Below are 22585 nucleotides of genomic sequence, written 5' to 3'. Positions count from 1 at the left end.
CACTTTGCCCTGAAGTCTTCATTTTTTTCAGGCAAACAGTCTGGCTCAGTGGGCAGAGCTGCGCACCTAGGAGGCAAATCCTGACTCACAGGTGTAATATATATTCATATTAATAGTTTATTTATATTTATTAATTTAATTTATTATAATACAATAATACTATATAAATATATGTATATATAATATAAATAAAATGTTAAATATGATATACTAATATTATTTTAATATAATATTAATATATCAATAATATATGTTCATATTAATCATACATAGGCTGATTTAGTTAGTGACATCCTTGGCAAGAAGAAAAGTGAAGACTATAGAAATCAGAAGAACTGAGAACTTTGAAGATCTTTGAGAGAACTCCATGCTTATGAAGTAAATGGAGAGAAGTATGTGAAGGGCTCCTGGCCAGGCTGCTCACAGAGCTTTTCTAGGCACCCTGTTTACTGTGTCAAGAGTGAATAAGGGTGCCCCAGATGTCTGGATAAAAGCAGGAGCCTAGGGTCCAGGGGCCAGCCCCGCTGGACAATGTCTGTCCTTCTTTCATCACATTGCAGTGGCCCAGCCTGACCGCGCATCATCTCCTCACTTACACTCCTGTGAACAAACATTACCACTTCTCCTACACAATGAAGTGTGCGTGTTGCAGAAGAATTGGCACCTACAAAATAGTGACAAACATCTTAAAACTATGGAGAGAGGGAGAAGGAGAGCTAGATGGACAAATAGGTAAGCATGCCACAGTTGTAGACTATAATTTAAAATTTAATGGGCTTTCCAGGTGGCGCAGTGGTTGAGAGTCCGCCTGCTGATGCAGGGGACACGAGTTCGTGCCCCGGCCTGGGAGGATCCCACATGCGACGGAGCGGCTGGGCCCGTGAGCCATGGCCACTGAGTCTGTGCGTCCAGAGCCTGTGCTCCACAATGGGAGAGGCCACGACAGTGAGAGGCCCGCATGCCACAAAAAACATTAAAAAATAAATAAAATAAAATAAAATTTATGAAAGTAGAAAGTAATGTTAAAACTCTGTGGCTCTCAGGCTTCCCTGGTGGCACAGCGGTTGAGAGTCTGCCTACTGATGCAGGGGATACAGGTTCGTGCTCTGGTCCGGGAATATCCCACAGTCCGCGGAGCGGCTAGGCCCGTGAGCCATGGTCACCGAACCTGCGCGTCTGGAGCCTGTGCTCCGCAACGGGAGAGGCCACAACAGTGAGAGGCCCGCATACCGCAAAAAAAAAAAAAAAAAAAAAAGAACTCTTTAGCTCTCAGCTTTTATTTTTACCAATGCCTTCATTAAACAATTTATCAGTCATCTAAGTACAGTAGATTCTAAATCATAAAATAGGATTTTAATTTTGAAGTACTGTAGTTTTCTACATTACCAGAATGTACCTTTAAATCATCCAATGTCTTCTTAACCAAAGCAGACTTTTGTTACATATTCAAAGACCCTGTCAGAATGTTCCCAGGAGGGTAGGGAGGAGTTTCCTGGAACATCATGTGCCCTTCCCCTGTTGCCAGAAGTAAGAGTGTTTATTAGTTTTAAGAGAGTTTGGTGAACTGGTTCAGTTCCTACACATGCAGAAATTGTTTGTTGACCAACATTCTCCACTAGGTTCAGCCTCCACTTGAATGTGCCCTAAATCCCGAGCCACTAAGCAGGCCAAGAGCCTCACTGTCCCATTAACCCCTCTGCTTCCACCCACCAGAGTCATGGGCCCACAGGATGCAGAATAAACTGGACTCTCTAGGCCGCTCGTCTCCTCCTACCCTTCCCCACTCACAGGCCCAGAGAAACCAAGCTTCTTGCCCTGATTTAAGGAGGAAGGAGATCCAGCAACAGTGCCAGAAGAGGCACATGGGAGGGGCCCCTGCACTCCCAGAGGACCGTGGACTCGTCATGTAGGTTTGGGTGGAACATGGTAGCTGGAAGAGACTCAGGACATGACACCTATGGGACTTCACCTGCTGTACAGACTCTGAAACCGTCTGTGGGCTGTGCGAGCTGAGGAACAGTGGGGGCACTTGGATGGACTGGAAGTAGAGGGGAGGGTTTTCCCTGTTGCAAAACACAGGCTGTGGTCTTTCTGGGCTGGAAATATTGACAGCTCAGCACCTAATGGAGGGTTGGAGGTGTCCTGGTAGTAGAGTTTCTTAGGGAGGTGAGAGGAGATTCTGGGAGGATGCAAAACACCTCCGAGAGCCTTGGACCACACACACAGCCTTCTGACCCCAGCAGTGGCCGGTAGCAATTTCTTATATTTAAAGCTGTCCCAGGTCAGGACAGCCGATTTCCCAGGGCCTGAACAGTGAGGAATACAGGTGGATGTTCCTAATGATGAGCAGTGTCCCTGAGCAGAGGACACACGAGGGTTCCAGAGCAACCAGAACACAGGCTATTGAGTCAGCAAGACAGTCACGAAGCGGGTGAGGCAGACACCATGCTGGAACTCACAGCAATCTTTGCCCTTGAATAAGCCCCCACAGGGGAGTGAAGTGTTGGAAGAGGGAAGGGAAGATGGGGGACTGTGCGGGGCAGGCACACAGGTGAGCGTGCATGGAACACATAGCATATCTTAGTTCCTTGGAGGGTTTTAGTTGAGAAAATAAGGACAGGTACATGAGGCAGCCCTGAAACATGGATGGTCTAGAAAGTCATTTATTTATTTATTTTTTGTCAAGATTTACCTCTTCCAGGTGGAAAGAGAAAAAGAGAAAGAAAGGAAGGAAGGAAGAAAAGAATGACAAGAGATGTCCCTAAGTGTTCACTGGTTCTCCTCCATAGGGGCCTGGCAGGGACCTCAGCAGAATATGCCCTCAGGAGACCAGCACTGTACCTCATGTGACCCCAGGGTGACTGCAGGTCGCAGGGCACTGCTTCCTTGTCCCAAGCACAACAACTTGCCTGGTGGCAGCTTCCCTCCTCATTAGAGTCTCTCCGTGTCCAGAGTTCGTTTTGCCACCATGAGGGACACTAATAGTGGGGTCATGATCATGATGGATGACGTTGGGGTTTCCAAGGAAGGGCAGCATGGCTGGGCTTGTGTCCTCTGAGCCTACTGGCAGCTCCAGGTGAGTGGGGTAAGTTGGGGCCAGGCAGAGAAGCAGTACTTAATATTAGTCAACTGTAGACTTTAAATGGTTAAAATGGAAAATATATTTTTTACAAAAAAAAAAAAAAAAAAACTCCAAAAACCCTGGTGGCATGTGAATGTACGTAAAATCTTATGGCTTATAAAGAAAAATTCTTAGGCCAAACGAAGGAGTACATTACTGATACATTCTAAAGCATGAGGCTCAAAAGCATGACATTCAGTATAAGAAGCCAGACTTAAAAAAAAAAAAAAAAAAAAAAAAAAAAAAAAAAAAAAGAAGCCAGACATAAAGGGCACATATTGTATGATTCCAGTCACATGAAATATTGAGAATAGGCATATCCGTAGAGACAGAAAGCACATTTGTGGTGGCCACGGCCTGAGCATAGGTGGAATAGAAGAGACTAATGGGGATGGGGTTTCTTTTTGAGGTGATTAAATGTTCTGGTATTAGTGCCGATGGTTGCACAACTTTGTGAATAGATTATAAATCACTAAATTCTACACTTTTCAAAGGGTGAATTTTATGGTATGTGAATTATGTCTCAACTTAAAAAATGGTGATTAATAAATGTGATTTTTAAAATAACATGGGAAACATTATCATGAGTTTTATTTGCTTCCTGCCATCCTAAGCTCTGTAGATATGAAAAAAGACAACCCCCCCCCCCAAAATGAGAACAAGCACTATTTACTGAGAACTTGTCTATAGAGTACGGGAGTCAGCCACCACCACTCACATCAGGCTGAGACTCAGGGCACATAAGAGTGGGGACACTTTCTGGTGGCAAAAATAGGAAGCCATGTTCTCCCGAGAGCTTGTGATGTGAGGAGGCTGGAGACAAGTTGATAGGAAGAGGGTCGTCCTAAGTGATTACTTAAAGGAACATATTTGGCTTTCCCCGCATTTGGTTCTACATGGAAAGGACTGAAAATGACGAAGCTGTGAGTCACTGACCAAGTCCTGACCCTTGGGGCCTATTGTTGCAGAGGTTGGAATTTGGTTTTCCAGATTGGTTGCTGCAGTGTGTGGGGCAGGGCCTTGTGGATGGAGGGAGAGTTTCCCAGGCTTCCAGGTGGTTTTAGAAAATTCTGCATCCCAAAACCCTTCTTCATCATCTTCAATCAATCAGATACCCTGTGGATAGAGAAATTTGAATCAACGATTTTAAAATTAACTGCAGACAGAATTATCAATGACTAATGGACAATATAATGACATACTAAAAGGCAAATATTAATAGAAGAATCAAACAGAATTTTATAAATTCCTTCCAAGCAATGAATATGCTCAATTAAAATCACACACTCATGAACTGCAGTGTTTGGTAGTACGCATCTGTGTGAAAAGGATTTTCAAATATGAAATATATAAACCATGCAAAATCTCCTTATAAGTCAGCATTAACAACTGAAATTTTGATGATAGAAACCTGTAATAAGCTAAATGGCATCCCCCTTGCCAAAGAATTCCATTTTTCTCATTAGCAGACTTGTATCACAAAAAAATGTACTAAATATATTTTAAATTTCATAGATAAACATTTTGTGAAAAAAACTGCAAACGATAGTAATTATTACAGTAATGTGGGTTTACTGTAAATCTTAGGATTTCTTATTTCACTAATGTTCACTTTGTAGTGATTCTCACAACAAAAAAAATTTCAATTCATTAAATATTCTTCTTGCCCCAATACCGAAATCTGGCCATCTGGTCGACCTTGCCGCTGCAGACGCCAAGTGACGTGCAACTGGTGTGAACTTCAACAGGAAGTATCCAGATCGCACACGGGTGAAGGCGCACCGCCACGACCCTGACACCCGTCCTCGACCCAGGCCACCATCGGTCTCATTTCTCACGCTAGGGGGTCCTCCCCTGCGCCCGCTCGTCTATAGGCCGTTTACTGTCTGCAGAGCTTCTTCAGAGAAGCTACCGACAACCGCGCCCTCCCAGCACCGCGGCCAGGCTCGTATTTCCTCCCGACCATCACGGATGCCCCGGGCGGGCCCTGTTTCACAAAGAGAAACGGCTACGACCTACAACCACGGAAGCCTAGGAAGAACTGCCGCCCCTCCAGGAGCGCCCTACACGGTTGCCCTCGACAGTCCGCGGTGAGGGGACCTGAACAGGTTGGAAACGCAAGCGCCACGCTGACGAGGCGACCAGAGTGGGGACGAGAGCTCCCCGCGTAGACGTCGGTTCAATCTGCCGGGTGGATTCCGTCTGTTGACAAGCATCCCGTGCCCCTGCCTCAGGGCGAGACCGCCCCTTGACCGCCTCGCGTGGAAACCGGAAAAACTGAAGTGGCCCCTGTTGAGCAGCCCCAAAGCCAAGGCTGCACCAGGATGGACCCGGGCCCCCAAGCCGGCGAGGAGGCAGCGACGGATCGTGACACGGTGTACGACGGTGGTCACGGACATCCTCTCCTGGTCGCGCGTAACAGGACGTGAGGTCTCCGCGAGCCAAGGGGCACCAGGGAATGCTGGTCGACCGGCACAGACCTGCCCCAAAACCTGCGAGGGAGCTCAGCCCCGGCCCCACAACACACTTCTCTCCACATTCAATCTCTGGTGAGAACAGGAGGCGCCCAACACTCCGCAGCACCGGCATGGTCGTCGCCAGCGTCGCCGGCCTCCCGGAGCTCTGGCCCGCGCCTGGAGGGCGAGTCACATCCCTCGCGAAGGTCGCCAAAGCTCAGGAGGGAAAGGACAATATAAAAGCGGCCGCCAGGTGGCTCCCGACAACAGGCTTGAACGTCAGCGCGATGGATTCTGACCGCTGGACGGCGAGGGATCAGCTCCGACTGCCCAAACTCTCGAGTTCGTCTCGGGCCGTCCGCCTAGGAGCTACCGGCCCACAGCAGCGGACGGGGCTGGGAAGATTTGGGCAGGAGGATGCCGCGAAGGAGATGCGCTCCTCACGCTAATGTGGAGAATTCTGCAGTCAGGACCCTGACTCTGAAGACTTGCGTTCCCTTAGTGTAGAGCCTCTTACCTCCTTATCAGGAGACCTTAGCAATTCACTTGGTTGCTCCAATTATCTCTGCCCACCCTACACCTGTGCAGCTCTTCTCTCCATGAGCCTAGAGCTGCTTTCCCAAGGAAGACAGCCCCATGCCATTGCAGGTAGGAGCCAAGGAGACAACTGAACATTTGCATCTGGACCTATTAGAGAAATTTTATGTATCCAACGCAGGAAGATACAAGACTGAGAGGGCCTTATAACTTTAGCACCAAATGAGCATAGCTTTCATGAAACAGTGACGAACACTCGGCAAGTACAGGGGTGTCCGGAAGAAGAAACACACACACACACACAAACACATACACACACACATCCCCGGGTCTAATAGGAAAATTTACAAGGGCTGGCCATGGTGGGATCAGAAAGCCCATTGTTCCCACTTCTGGCGTTCCCTGGGCTAGAGTCCCAGATCATTCAGGCAGATCCTGGTTGTTTTACTGATGGATCTGTGTGGGAGTGAGGTCTTGGAGCTCTCCAGACTGTCATTTGCTGTCCAGTGCTCTACACTTTGTTTTGTGTACTATGCCCCTTCTCGTCCATACACAGTCATAATTAAGAAAATAAGAATCTGCAGGCATTGAATTCAACTTTCTAATTTGAATGATGGTTAAGAACACAAAGGAACAGAGTTATGTGAATAATTTTGCTAAGGAACTTACGTTTATCTTTTTGAAGCTATCAAAATGTTTATGAGTAGTCTGTAAAAGGTTAATCTTTTTAAAATTAGAAAAAATAAATGATCCTTTATTGCTGTCTGTCACCAAACCCCACTCACCCCAGCACCTATAACATAGGACTCACCTGATGAAACGTCTGCTCCCCACTAGCCTAGAGATTTCTGTTCTGAGTCATTCTCTGTCCCCTGTGTTCACCGCATTCCTAAGTCCACTGCAGCCAGTAACATGATGAAGGAGGTCACTGAGCCCAAGGGATGACCTTTCAAAAAAGAGAAGGACAAAACCTCTCCCGTCTTCTTTGAGGTCACAGCCTTAATGGAGGCTGGAGCAAGTGAAAGTAAATGTTGGGAAAGAGAGTGTTTCTACATTGGTCCCTGACCTGCCATATCCCTAACAGGTTGGTGAACATAACTGGCGTTAATATTTCCTGGGTGCACTTAGAAGATCCGGACCCAAAGTAGAAATCTGACCATTTGGCAAAAGATGGATCAATACAGGAATCAAAGTAAGTTTTTTTCTCACCTGTTGTTTCATTATCAGGAACTCTACCACTACCTGCCCTCCTCTGCATCCTTATGCAGGGACAATCTGAAAGTCAAGCAGATTAATCTGAAGAAAGAGAAAGCAGCCATGAGAACCCAGCCTTTCAGAGTATTGTTAGATACATCAGGCATCAATCCCCAACCACTCACCTGGGAGTGACTCCTGCCACCTTACCCACAGATATGTGCAGACAGAAGGAACGCTTTTTCTTCCCATGGTCAAGAACAAGGCTGCATTGGCTACTCAGTATGTGGAGAGGATATAATATCCCCATTTTGCAGAAAACAATGCAAATTATGGGGTGTTATACTTTGATTCCACTTACTGTTCAGTTATTATTTTATTAATATTCAGTTCCTAGGATTAACACTAATTCCCAGGTAACCCTTACCATGGTCTCCAGGAGAGTCCTGTCTCCACAGCAAGGACACCTCTTGCAAAGTTCTCATTTAATAATTCTTGGTGAAAGGCACCGCCATTTGTTCTCCAACACCCATTCCAGGCCTTTAGCACCCCACCTTCCCTGTTGCGCCACCCACCACCTTGGATGCTCTTGCCCTCAGTCACATTGGTTCCTCCCCATGTGGAAATCAGCAACATCAGAGCCTCAACCCTAGCTCTGTCTTCCATGTCCTTGGACATGTGGCCAGGAGATTTTCTATCAATTTAATGGAGGATGGAACAATCTGAGGACCCATGTCTTTTGACATTACATGTCAAACACTAACCTGGGCTTCAATGAAAAGGTAATTGATTAAACATAGTTCATGGATATAGTGTTTGAAACATAAAGACGACCTAAATCTTAATCAGAAAACTATGACAAGTGAGGGTTTACCAGATAGAAAATCTGTGTGAATTCAACAAGGTAACATTACCTGTGAATGTAACTAACATGGGGAGATTTTCAATGAAGACCATCACTGTGGAAGCCACCTAGAAGTCACATGTAGAGAAATGACTGAATGATTATTATGTGAGTAATTTTTAACAGCCTCTCTTTCCTTGTCAATAGCAGGGATTTCATGCTGGAGAAGAGCCCACTGAATGCAATGAATATGAGGACATGTCACATACAACAACCTTAACTCCACGTGTGTTACACTTTGAGCCCGAATGGGAGAGACTTCAGCCGTTATTCATCACTGAATTAACATAAGCTAATTATACTAGGAAACCATGCAGATATCAGAATGTGGAAGGTTTTTAGTCACCCTCCAACCTTAGACAACATGAGGGAGTGCACTCTGGAGTGACTCTTGCAAATGTGCTGAACGTGGGAAATAATTCAGCTGAAGCCTCGCATTTATACACCAACAGCTCACACTGGAGTAGACGAACCGTATAAAGGTAATGCAGCGAGAGAGCTGACTTATTCACACCAATAAACTCACACGGGAGAGAAGCCCTATATTTGGAATGACTGTGGAAGAGCTTTCAGTGACCATCCAACGCTTCAATAACATGAGCACATTCACACAGGAGAGAAACCACAAGGAATATCATTTATGTGAGAAAACACTTAGTCAAAGCCATAACTTTATTCATGGGGGAGAATTCACACTGAGAAAGCCTACAAATGCAATGAATGTGGAAAAGCCTTTAAATGCAGCTCTCACGCTTATACGCACTAGAAAACTCACAGGAGAGCCACCGTATGTCTGGAATCCATGGGGTGCAGCCTTTACCCAGAACTCCCACTTTTATAAACACCAGAGAATTCATACCGAGTAGAAACCCTGTGTCTGTAATCAAGGATATTGAGCCTTCAGCCAGAAATTATCCCTTTTTAACCACCAGGAAAGTCATGTGGAGAGAAACCCTGACCCTGTAATCATGGTGGAAGAGCCTTCAGTTGGAGCTCCAGCCTCAGAATACACAGAGAACTCAGAGTGGGCTGAATCCCTGACACAGTAGAGAAGACATCCCAAGGTTTACTACGAGGAGAGCCCTCTTGGGGTAAACCATCTATTCACTGCTGTAGAAGAAATCCGATGAAATGAATGCTAGAGTTCCATTAGTCATGGAGTCATTAGACATGAGAGGGTTCACACTGAAAAAATAGTCTCAGTGTAATGAAGGAAGGACGTTATTCAGTGATTCCTCATTCCTGACTGTACAAGAAAGTGCTCACACTGAGGAGATGCCAATTCTAAAGACAATGTGGAAAATCTTTCACTTGCTATTCACATCAGAAAACTCATACTGGAAAAATAGTCTATAAAGAATGTGTTAGCATGCAATTGAGCCAATAATTAAGTTTTACAGCAATTGTCTTATTATTAAATATACAGTATAAAGATGTAGATGGTGAAGGGTTTTGAGAAGTGCTGAAAGCAATATTCAGTATCAAGTAAGAAGAAACGAAGCAAACCTGCTTCAGTAGATCAGGATTTGCAAATACATAAGCGCTACTGAGTTGGTATGTGTCATTCAAAATCATGAAATATTGTGATAAGTAAGAATGAATCCATTTTCTGTTAATACTCTGTCACTGTTGATCAGTTAGACACTTTCTGACTTTATAAAATTATAATCATAATTACAAAGACTGGGATCAGTCAGGAAACAACGATGAATGTTAACTGAAAATTTAAAACATAGTATGATGTGTGTTAACTCGTACATTAGGTCCAAATATCTGTATACGCATTCCGGTTGAATGGCTTCAAGAATAAATACACACATACTCTGTGAATAACCTCTGGTGCTTCAATTAATTCTATTACTTAACGTTCATTTACTATTTCTTATATGACTTAAAAAATGTATACATTAATTATATTTAAAGAAAGGTGAATAATCGTGGGTACATGGACAGGAAGAACTCAAGAATTCAGAGTCAGATGGTGGTTTAATCCCTACATAGCATTTTGTAGCCAAGGGTTTCTTTGTTTGTTTTGTCCAAGAAGAACAGATAGATATCTTCAGGACTGAGAAGGTGAAAGATCTTTGCAGACATAAAAAGAGTTCTACTTAAAGAATGTATTAGAACATTGAGGGGTGTATATACTAAATCATGTAAACACAATGGAGATCCCTCACAGAGCCATTGGTAAGTCTACATTTAAAGCTTTACTCTTTGACGTAGAAAAATGGTACTAAAAAAAGTTCCGGGAGAAAGATCACCATAGAGACAATGTCTATTTTGTCAATTAAACCTTGAAGAAGGCTAGCTAGGGAGAGCGTACAGGCTGCCTGATGAGTTCTGGACCTTTTTCAGTTCAATTTCTTTTTCTTTATTGGCCAAAACATTCGTTATAGCCCTGAGGTCCATTGAAGTCTAATGGGTTGAGAAATGGTATTCTAGGGCCTATAAAGCCCATCATGGGGACTTTCCTAGCATTCCAGAGGTTAAGACTTCACCTTCCAATACAGGGAGTGCGGGTTCGATCCCTGGTCGGGGAGCTAAGATCTCACATGGTTCGCAGCCAAAAAACCAAAACATAAAACAGTAACAATATTGTAACAAATTGTATAAAAATCTTTAAAAATGGTCCACATGAAAAAAAATCATAAAAAAATTCCTTTAAAAAAACCATGATGTTAGCTGCAACATTATTGTGTGTACGTGCATCTGAGTGCACAGACACACACCCATGCAAGGGAGTGACACTGTAACAACTATCTGATCAAAAGGGAAAATGCCATTTAGGAATTATTAGCATAAAGGATTCATGCAGGAGAAAAATAAGCTAAATCACCCTGTTCGTTCATTTATAAACTTTTCAATTATTAAATATTTAAAGAGAACTTCCAACATTTCAGAACGTGGATTGTTAAGATGATTAAACTGTAAATAGCAGAACGCCTTTCTCTTCATAGAACTCTATATTCTAATTCAGGTAATAAGAATCATTTGCCAAATGAAATTTCTGACGTTAAAAAAAGACATATTCATACATTGTATAGTTACAAAATATCACTACTGGTCTACAATAAAAAGTTCGCACTTCATAAAATAAAATTGACATTTAAAACAGTCTCAATTCTGGAACTTTGAAAAGTTATATATTTTTAGAAATACTGGTCAGTAAAAATATTTTACAAAATTCTCAATTTTGGAAAACGTTCTCTATGTGAATTGGGGAGAGCAAAGCTAGATTTCCTGTCTTAAGAACCAGGTTTGCTCTTCTCTATATTCCAAAATAAGTATTTTTTAAATTGTTAGAATTCATAACTATATGTTTGAAAATCAGTACCGATTTTTATAAGGATAAAAATTCCCTGTACGTGCCTGTTAAAATTCCTTTCATTATCCATTTTATTCAAAATTCAACCAGATACCATTTTAAAGGATAACAGACAAGAGGATTGCTATCTTGCTCTTTATATTGGACTCTTAATTTCTTTCTAATTTTTGATAACCCAAAGCAATCCAAAATAACACATTATTATCGTAAAATCTAGAATTTCCCAGTGTGTTCTGTAGTGTATATAGTCCCAATGCGATTATATACACTATTGGTAAATTTGAACTTAAATGTATTCCTAAATACAAAATAAAAATCTAAAAATGCATTTACCTACATGTTTCATTATGCAATAATGCCATTTTAAGAAAGAAATGGCTTACCAGATGCAAGAATACCTGGAAGTTGCATAATCTGTTTTTATATTTAATAACAGAAAATAAGGTAATAAGTGATTTTTTTTGTTGTTATACATTTTTATATTCTTATGTAAATTACATATTCATTGTTTCATCAATGTGATTGTTTTCTGGTTTATTTTACTCTAGTGTGAATTATAGTGCATTAACTCTTGATAGTTTTCTATAAGAAAATGATTCTTGATGAAATTCTCCGTGATCAATTAACTTTGATAAACACTGCCACAGTCAAGAGATGTCGCCAAACCAAAATTTAAAGTAAATACTTTTATGGCTTACAGTGTTCTATTTTGAGGCTCAGAAATATCTAGCAGTTTATGCAGTTGATGCTAATTTGTGTGGGTGCTAGGTTTTAGTTACACTAATTTGTGATTATTTCTGAGATGAAAAAAAATTATCTGCAGGTGGATTCCCTTCCTCAGTGCAGGAATAATTGTGAATTAGTGTTTATTCTAACTGAGATTACTGAGAGTAATTTAACATATTTACATCTACCTAAAGTTTGTTTCCAGGGAGAAAATTCGCTAAAAGTTAACTGTTTTAAAATTATAAATCCCAGCATATGAGTTTCAAAAAACATTTTTTTCCTGCTTTTCTAGAGCAGGGGTTGGCAAACTTGTGTAAAGGACCAGAGAGTAAATATTTTAGATTCGTCATAGGATGTCTGTTATTTCTACTCAGCTCAGTCATTGTAGCCAAAAAGCAGCTACAGTAAAATGTAAATAAAGGAGTATAACTGTGTTTCAATAAAACATTATTTATTGACAAGGAAATTTGAATGCTATATAATTTTCGAGGGTTGCAAATAATCTTTTTATGAATTATTTTCAGCCATTTAAATATATAAAAACCACTCTTAGCTTGCAGTTCCTACCAGCACAAGCTGGGTGTGGAATTTGGCCGATGGGATGTAGGATGCCATGGCCTGTTCTCTCGAATTACAGGCAAACATCCCTCCTTGGAGACCAGCATTTCAAAGCGAATTGATTGTACTATCCCTCCGCCAGAAAATATGAAAACTACAATCAAAACAAGAAACAAGTTACCAAAATCTGGCCAAGATGGGAGGGGACTTATTCCTCCCCCAGGGTGCCCCCCCTGCTCATGTATGGTCCCCTCCTGTTGGCGTCCCCATCCACCAGCAGTGAGTGAGACTGTCCTGACCCTGTGCTCTCTGTCCGGCCGCATGCATGGAGCCAAAGAGTTCCGAGCAATAGTTATTTGCTGGGCACACATCCTCATCCATCAATTCACCACTAACTTCTGTGGCTCCCAGAGGGACAGAAAGCCGCCTTTGCAGCCCCACCCCTGGCTTGGAGTCCAGCCGCTACGGGTTCACCTTCTCTGAGGGCTAATGGCCAGAGTCTGACAGCTGTTGTGTGTTCTGTGCACCCAAAAGTGGTTGCGGCAGTGACCTGCTTTTCAACCTCACAGCCAACACTAGCGGATGACTCCGACAATTCAAGTCACCAAATATCTTATTTTGGTAGGGGACAGAACATCTTCTATAAAACATTTATAAAGAACATTTCTGTTGCCCAGGATGGGAAATCTGGGCCCTTTCACACCAGAGAAAAAGATCAAAGAAGTAGCACGCGGGGTGCACTGTGTAGTTGACCCCCGCGCTGTTGTTCCAGTGCCGACCCTGCGCGCAACGTGCAGCCAGCGAAGCGGCCCGGCGCTGCGTCCTTCGGCTCTTAAGCTACAGACCGGGAAGCACGTGGAGCCAGAAGTGGAAGCGGCCCGGTGTCCCGGGATCGGCCATGAAAACCCGACGGCGCCTCTGGCGTCAGTGTCTCTACGGCTCCGCCTGCAGCTCGGCCGGCAGGTCCGGGAAGGAGCGACCGCGGGTCGGACGGAACACACGACAGGGCTCCGGGCTGGGGCGGCGATTGCGGCGGGGTCCATCCCCGCACGAGCTCCCGTCCCCCTCGCTGACGTCGCAGGTGCTGGATGCGTGGTGGGAGACCTGGAGGCGGCGAGGAGAGGAGGGTGGCGGCCTGCAGGCCCAGGAGACTGTCCCGCTCCTCTGCGCTCAGGGGAAGCGGCAGTCATGGGAGCACCACGGGCGGTAGAGCGGGTCCTCGGCCCGGCAGAGGCCTTCCCACTGACCGGGCTCTGCCCCGCGGGGCCGGAGCAGCACCCGCTTCCCTCCCTAGGCGCACATCCCAGCCCGCTGTCTCTGCCGTCGCCGAGGGAACTTGGGGTCGGAGGACAGAGAGAAGGGGCGTGATCCCAGCATATCCTCTGGCACCCGGAGTCTGCCTCGTCCTCCGCAGACAGGGGCCTGTCCCTGAGCTTGGCGGCGGGGCCCAGGGCCTCAGAAGCGCCGGTGCCCTGGCCCCTCCCCAAGCAGAGGACATGGTGCTCATTTTGAAATGATAGTAATTCCAAATTACTCTGTTGTGTAACAAGAAGTAACATAGTGTTGTAGATCAGTTATATTTCAACAGCCAACCAACAAGCAAACAAACTCATCCAATAACAGTCCAATTTGTTGTCCACAGAGGCAGGGCGTGGGAAGGGGTGGGACTGGATGAAGGTGGCCCAAACTGCAAGCGTCCAGCCGAAAGACAGATGAAGTACCAGGGATGCAATATAGCACATGATAAAGATAATAAATACTTCTGTCTCCTACACTTAAAACTGGTTATGAGAATAAATTATAAGTGTTCCCATCACAAGAAAAACACATTTTTCTATTTCGCTAATTTTGTATCTATATGAGATGATGAATGTTCACTAAATTTAGTGTGATAATCATTTCATAACTTATGTAAGTCAAATCATTATACACTGTAAAGTTACTCTGTGCTCTATGTCAGTTATACCTCAGTAAAACTGGAAGAAGATAAATGAATAAATAAAATGGTGCCCCATTGAATCTCGATTAAAATGGATGCTAAATGGAATTTTAGTGGGCATGTGCAGCAGTTTTTGTATTCTAATAAAAAACATTATTGATTTTCAAAAGTGTATTTTGTAATTGAACAGTTAATTTAAATACTTATTTCATAATATTTTGAACAATTATCTTGGCTGTTAGAAATGGAAATCTATTTTTATTCTTCCCAAATCTTGCAGAATAGCTTTTCAAAGGTTCAGAATTTTGTAAAATATTTTTTAAAGCCCAGTCTTTTTGACAATTTTTGACCTTCCAAAGTTCTATCATGACACTGTTATGATCTCAATTTTATTTTTTAAAGTGGCAACTTTTCTTTGTAAATAGTAGCAAACATTTTGTAGTTATACAATTTGTAAACCCTTATGTATGTTTGTTTTTCAATATCAGAAATTTTATATTGCAGTGTATTTGAATTGACTGCGTTAGAATGCAGAGTTCTACGAAGATAGGAACATTGTATTATTTACAATTTAGTCCTCATAACAAGCCAAGTTCTGAAATCCTGGAAGCTTTCAGTAAATATTTGTTAATAATTGAAAATTTGATAAGTTAATGACTAAGGTAACTTAGATACTTTCTCTCCTGATGACACATTTATACCATTGATTCCAGACTCACATTTTCTCTTTAGGATCAGATGGATGCTATATGCTCTCTCCCTTGCTTGCCCATTTGTGTGTGCATGTACACAGACAGGAGCACAGACACACAAATGTTGCAGGCAACATCCCATGCTTTATAGCCCCCTACCATACCATGTTTTCACCCATTAGACATCCGTGGACTTTAGGGTTATAATGAATGTTTTTAGACCAACAAAGTAAAAGCAATGCATCTGAAGAGGTTCCCGACCTTATCAGGAAGCCCCTACCCTCTCCAAATCTGAAAATGGAACTCTCCATGTCTGCAATGATTTATCTTATTTTATCTTCCCTTATTTTATTTATTGGGGGTATCGTTGCTTTACAATATTGTGTTTCTGGAATGATCTCCCACCTTCTTGATTCTGACATATCTATCTGTTCTAGGTGGGGGAAAAAACATTTTGGCCAAAAAATTCTGTTGCAGGAATAAACCCCTGCCTGACTGAATTCTTGCAATTTTCATGGCCGTGTCCACAAATTCTCTAGGACTAGGACACTTATGAAAAATTAAATTTATTTGTAATTCAATTTTACGTCATGAGACGCACATTAGTAGAAAATATAAATGGAATAGCATAATTGAAGCACCAGATTTTACAGTGTTTTGAGACAGAGGCATTCTCACCTTGTGAGTTCATCAGTGTGAATAAAAGTTAAGGCTCTGCTGAAGTGTGTCCCACATTTATCACATTAAGCGTTCTCTCCAGTGTGAGTTTCTGGTGTATTTAAATGTGAGGCTGCAGCTAAACTATCTTCCACATTTATAACATATATAGGGGCTCACTTCAGGGTGAGTTTTCTCATGTCATCTAAGGTTACAGCTTTGTCTACAAGCCTTCCCACATTGATGAGACCTGCATGGTTTCACTCCAGTCTAAATTATCTTATGTTAGTTCGATGATGAATAAAGGCTGAAGGCTCTTCCAAAATGATTGCAAGCATAGGGTTTCTGTCCTGTGAGATGTCACTCATGTGGCGTGATAGTTGAGTTCTATGTGAAATCTCCTCATATTTGTTACATTCAGTGGGCTCTTCTCCAGTGTGAAGTCTCTGCTATTGATAAAGAAAGGAAAGACTGTTAAAAGTTTGCTCACATAAACTTCATTTCTATACTTCTCTACACGTGAATTCTAGGCTGCTCCCTCAGTGATGGTCTCCACTAAATACCCACTCCACCATGTTACTTATATTCACATAGAATCTCACTTTGCTGAATTCAAATAGATTTTTCTAACTTGTAGCCTCTCACTGCCATCGTTTTCTGATTAACTTTTCGGTCTTCTTTATTTTTCAAACACTATATACACGAGCTACATTTAAGCAACTGCCCTTTTGAAACTCAAGATACAGTTTGTTTTTGGGGAAAAATGGTTCCAAATGAAAACTATTCAAAAGACTCTGCCGGGCCAGAGTTTAAGTCCACTTTCAGTCAGATGGTTGGGCTGAATTCCTCTTACCCTAAGATCATGTCTCTAATGTGGACAGTGGGGTTTATCCCCATAAACTTACTATTGACCTTCAGATAAATGGCTTCTTCCTGAAGCTATTGTCTGTGAACATTTTTAAAATGTTGATCTTTAACACAGAGAAAAGGTATGAAATGGAGCAATATATAAAAAATTGGAAACATATTATAGGATATTGACAATTAGAATATATCTTGAAGGGTAAAACAAATGAAAACTAAAATGAGTGGGATGTTGGCGAGATAAAGATGAGGAAAAGCACCGAAAGGGAGGGACTGAAACAATGGGTGCTGCGTTGACGTTTAGCACCAGGAGCCACAGAGCCATCCTTTCCTCTAAGGCCAAGGAATATGCAGAAGGTTAGATTAATAAGATTGATACGTTCACAGAATTGTGACACTATTGGAGGGATTTTTCCACATTGACTTCAACAATATTGCAGAGACATTTCACTCAAAGAAACCTGCAATTGACATTACCCAAGTTCTGGATGAAGTTCACAGTCACATGTCTTGAAAGTCACTGATTCCTAAAAACATGCAGGACATTCTGGTTCAGGCTGCCCCATTTCCCAAAATGTTCAGAGGTGATGGTCGAGGGTGATAGTACTGAGAAAAGTCAGCTGTGTGTATCAAAAGCTCAAACCTGTTTAACGTCAAGTCCAATGTTCCTCTGGGCTGACTTGGCGTATGTCTTTCAGGTGCATCACAGAGATGGGCACACTCTGAATACAGAGTGACTTTCATGGTAAAGGAGCATCACATGAGGGGTGGTGTGAAGTAACCTGCACAGTCCACAACAGAATGTTAATTGTGAGCTGACTGGCAATTAAAAAACGTGTACTTGGGAATTCATAAGTATCACTGCTCTCCACTACTTTCAGTTAAATCTACAGACTTAGCACAAGACAGGCAATATATATGTTCCACCACTTATCAGCAGTGACTACAGGCAAAGTATTCCCCAATACAAACTTCACTGTTCTCATGTGGGAAATACCTTAATAACTTCTCAAGAGAGTTGAGTGATTAAATGAGCTGACATGACATGTTTGAACTTAAAAAAACCCAATAAATAAAAGCTACAGGTGAATTAGTCACTAAAAAGTCAGAGAGCATTGATGCAATGTCCACCAATTTGTGTGAGTGAACAGACTGCATATACAACTTGGGGTCCGCAGTTGCTGCCTGCCTAACCTCAACACAGAGCATGCATTCATCACCAGATAGGAGGACAGACGGGCTCAACTTTACAAGCCAGCGGTCCCGGAGTTGTCAAACTCTAAGATGATCCCCAACTGACCTTTCCTGTGGGTTGAGGTCCCTCTTTCCCTCCTTGTTTCCTGGGACCTCACCGCTTTGTCTCTCCTGTAGCTTCCTCCTGTCTTCCCTGCTCAGAGACTAATCGGAGACTCTCGATGGTTCAGGCCTCTCCAGGGCTTCACATATCGCCACAGTTTTCTAAGTGTTCCTCTACCTACTATATCCTACTCAATGTACCAATTAAGGAAAAAATGCTTTCTGTAAAGTGCTTCCAGTTTCTGAACAAAGGTACCTAAACGGGGAAATGGCTGGTTTGGAACAAGAATGAAAGGGTATATTTTGTTGTGACTTTTTAGAGTTTTCAAAATAGTCAATTGTATTCTCAGAAAATAGATTAAAAATCGGAAAAACAAAGAAAGAAAAAGCAAAATTGGCTCCACTGTCCTCTCTGGGCCAGTCCTGCTGAAGGGCTTCTTCTCTTTCTCCTGCCCCCTCAGCCCTGCATAGCCGTCTAGCCAGCATCTCTGACCCTGGATGTGTTGATCTCACCTGTGCACACACCCCCTCCCCTGCCAGACCTTGAACTTCTGCTCTTGCTCTTCCCTCCACTTGTGTCCATCACATGAGAGAGCTCACTGCATTGCAGACTCGCTTATGGAGTGAGTCAAACCCCCGTCCAACCCATGACTGAGCGGAGAGAAATACAACCTCTCATGTGCCCTCTGTACCAGCACAGCCTTCATGGAGCCTGGAGCACGTCGGTATAAATGTTGGAAAGGAGACGGTTGCTGTATTAGCCCTTGCCCTACTCCATGATCCTCACAGAGATGCCAGAAGACAGGACTAGTGCTCAGAGCCTTGACTCGCACCAGGATACACTTAGAGCACTCAGTCCACCTTTTTATCCACCAGAAAGAGAGTTACCACTTCAGGAGAAAGAGCAAGTCCCCACTCACCTGGGGACACATTACCAAGAACTCAGCTGCTAGTATTCTCTCTCAGAGACACTGTTTACTCTAAGCAGGAAAATCCAAGGAAAGAGAAAACCATGAGACTTGAATCCTATCTAGAGTTTTCAGACCTAGGAGTCATGAACCCATAAATCTTTACCTGGGAGTGAACAACCACCCCACCTGCAAATGTGAACTGGCCTATGAGAAAAGAGGAGTAATCTTGTTTCCCACGGTCAAACTAAGAAGGCTTTGGCTACTGCTTCTCATAAGGGAAATATTAGTTTCCCAAATTTATTTATTAGGAAATAAAAATCAAAGCGTCTTTAAAGGTAGTTAATATTCCAAGTTATTAGTCAGTTTCCTCCCTCGCCCCAAATGCTAGGAGAACCTCCAGTGCACTGACCCCACTCTCCTAACATGTGTGCCAACCGTCTTCATTTTTATTCCAAATTAATCAAATCAAGTAATATCAACATATAGTTATGAAGACCAACAATTTCCATATTCCTCTTTCCATATTCCTTCCAAATTCATCACATTTGCTGGTCAAGATTCCAATCTTGGAGGGCTCCAAGTACCTGCTTCTTCCATGACTGAATCTAACTAGGATATTAAATCTGGTGGGGTTCGCAAATCTCCCAACATCTTTCAAATATCCCTGGACATTGTACTATATCTAGATGATTCAGTCTTATTCTATGCCTCACAAATATTTCAGACCTTCTCCATACCTTTTGATTTTTAATCGTTCTCAGTACTTTTGCCACTTTCCACAAAAGGGACCACCTTCTACTAGACAGATTAATCAGATAATTTGAGGAAATTCTTCAGCTCACTGTCACAAAATCTACAAATATTCCTCACGGTTTATTCCCAAGCCCATAGTAAGAATTGAAGAATCATCTCTTCCTTGGCCAAGCCCAATTTCTCCAATTGTATTCTTTTCTCTCCTGCCTCCCTGGAAACTTCATGTAATTGATTATAATTTAATTATTATTTACCTTGGTATTAAAATACAAATGCTATAAAACCCTAAAAATATCTTCCTTGAATGTTTGATATCATCAAACAACACCAGTCCTTATATAAAGCCACACAAAACCCACAGCCTGATGGACTGTTTGTAGGTTAAACATATTTATATAAAGACTAATCCTCCAGCTGCAATTCTCTTCCCAGAACTGGCCACAATTCACAAAACAGTGAGACCTCCGGCCAAGACATCAAGACTGGTATTGGAGGTTTTTAGAATATTAGCAAGTTAAAGGAATCTCTTATACTTTCCTTACATGTATCTAAGTGGTTAACGTGTTGAGAAGGAAAAGTTTGTGTTAGGGAAGTTGTTCCTTGATTAGATTTATCCTGATTGGCATCCAGATTAAAGGAGTTCTTTCTTTATGATTATACAATATATGAGGTTATCAGATCTATTAACAGGAACCCACAGACAATTCTATGCCTGATTCTATAGAAAGAGACTAAAACTTTGAACTCAGGAGTGTGGTAGTTGCATACTTAAGTAAAGACACAAACACAGTTTTCCCACACATTTTGTTTCTGGTGATTACTAAATAAAATTTTCCCCAGGAGGATCAAAGTCATTTATTATTCAAAGAATTATTAATTTAAAGATAGTTATTTAATTTGATTAAAAAACATTGGTCACAGGCCATCTGAGAGTAGATTAGGTTACTGTGTACATGGAATTTCTGTGCATTTACAATCCTTATGTAATATTCAAGAGAAACTTGCTTTATGACTCTATGGTTTACTTTTCTGCAATTGGTGCAGAGAGGAAAACAGGAAAAAAAGAAAAGAAAAAAAAATGATGAGTAGAGATATCGTGAAATATTACGGGTGTTTCCTGTAGGTTCTATTCAAGACAACAGAGAGAGGAGAGTTACTTAGCTAGTAATTTAAAGAAGGAATCTCTGAGGCACTGCCATTTAACCTGAAAGTGAAGCGGTATAAGTGTAGCTGGAACTATGTATGTGTATATCACGGAGGAGATGAACAGAGACGACAGCGCTCATTGTAGAGATAAAATCGATGCTTGGTTCTGTTTGTGTGGTTCTGGGACGTTATGTCAATGACTGAGCCCCAAATAATTAGTGGAGCTGCTATCTGAAACTGCAGACGAGAGGAGTAGTAGTTTTTATTTGGGGAGGAAGTTCCTGGCTTCTGTCTGATATACATTTCATTGTAGGAGTCTGCTTCCCATGCAGTTATGGATGAGACCTCAGAAATGAAATCTAGCATTCGTTTTTACGCATTATTATCATAGTGGTAACAGGAGAAGACTGAATAATTATAACAGTTTTCGAAGATGGTGTATATAGTAAAAAGAGAGAAGAGGGCTACAATGGAGTCTTGAGATGTTGAAATAGTATTGTTTGAGGAGAACTGCGCACAGTACACTGGCAGGAACTGACTAGTTTAAAGGCAGTGGGGAGTTTGTGATGTCAGAGGACCTTGGAAATATAAATTTCCTGACGGAGGTCATAGTCCAAGTCTGCTTGGGTCCAAGTAAAATACGGGAAACATTCATTGGATTTAATCACGGAGAGATAACTATAATGTTATAAAGTTTATGTATACTCAAGTCAACAGTAACAGGGAGATCACCCCTAGTAAATCAAACTGTGGGAGGGGCGCCCAGAGATTGTCACTAATCCTGCACTGCTCTTTCAGTTTACTTTGGAAGGAGGAAATTCATTGGGCAGGAACTAGAGATAAATTGGTTGAGAGATTTTGTTTCAAGAATGAAGAAACTGAAAAAGATGAAAGGGAATGGACTGGGAAAAGATGGGTGTTGGCTGGTAGAAGAGCTTCAGTTTACAATTAATAATAAAACATCCTCCAGAGAGCAGGAGAGAAGGGGATACATTTGAGAAAAATGGGCTTATCCAGGCGTAGAAATGACTTTCAGTTTAAACAGGAGTGGCATCGCCAATGGGTGAAGATTCAGGAATAGGTGTTGACTTCATGACAGTGAGCTGACACATTTCTTCGAATATGCTACTTCATCTGCATGGTAGAAGGTGAACACACTGCTGAAAGTGAGGGAAGGTGAGAATTTCAGGGATTCAAAGAACAAGGGGAACATTTGAAGTGTGTGCAAAGCGTGGGAGAATGGTTTATGATCACGTCCTGGTAGGATGCAAATATTTATAAAACTCATTGGGAGATACGTATGATAGATGCAGCCATAGGAAGCAGAGTTTTTTGTCATCTCTCATTGGGGTCTTGATCATCAGCTGTGCTGAGAGGTCAGAGGGACCTGAGAATTGTTCCATAAAACTCAGGAGACATGGGAAGGATCGGTAGGCTGGGTCAATGCACTGGAGGATTCCTGTGTTGGGAGAACCTAAGCACGGTAGTCATTGTGTGAACAGACTG

Source organism: Lagenorhynchus albirostris, unplaced genomic scaffold (assembly GCF_949774975.1).
Source record: "Lagenorhynchus albirostris unplaced genomic scaffold, mLagAlb1.1 scaffold_137, whole genome shotgun sequence".
Classification (NCBI taxonomy): Eukaryota; Metazoa; Chordata; class Mammalia; order Artiodactyla; family Delphinidae; genus Lagenorhynchus; species Lagenorhynchus albirostris.
The sequence above is the reverse complement of the archived record's forward strand: the minus strand, read 5'-3'. Positions refer to the sequence as shown.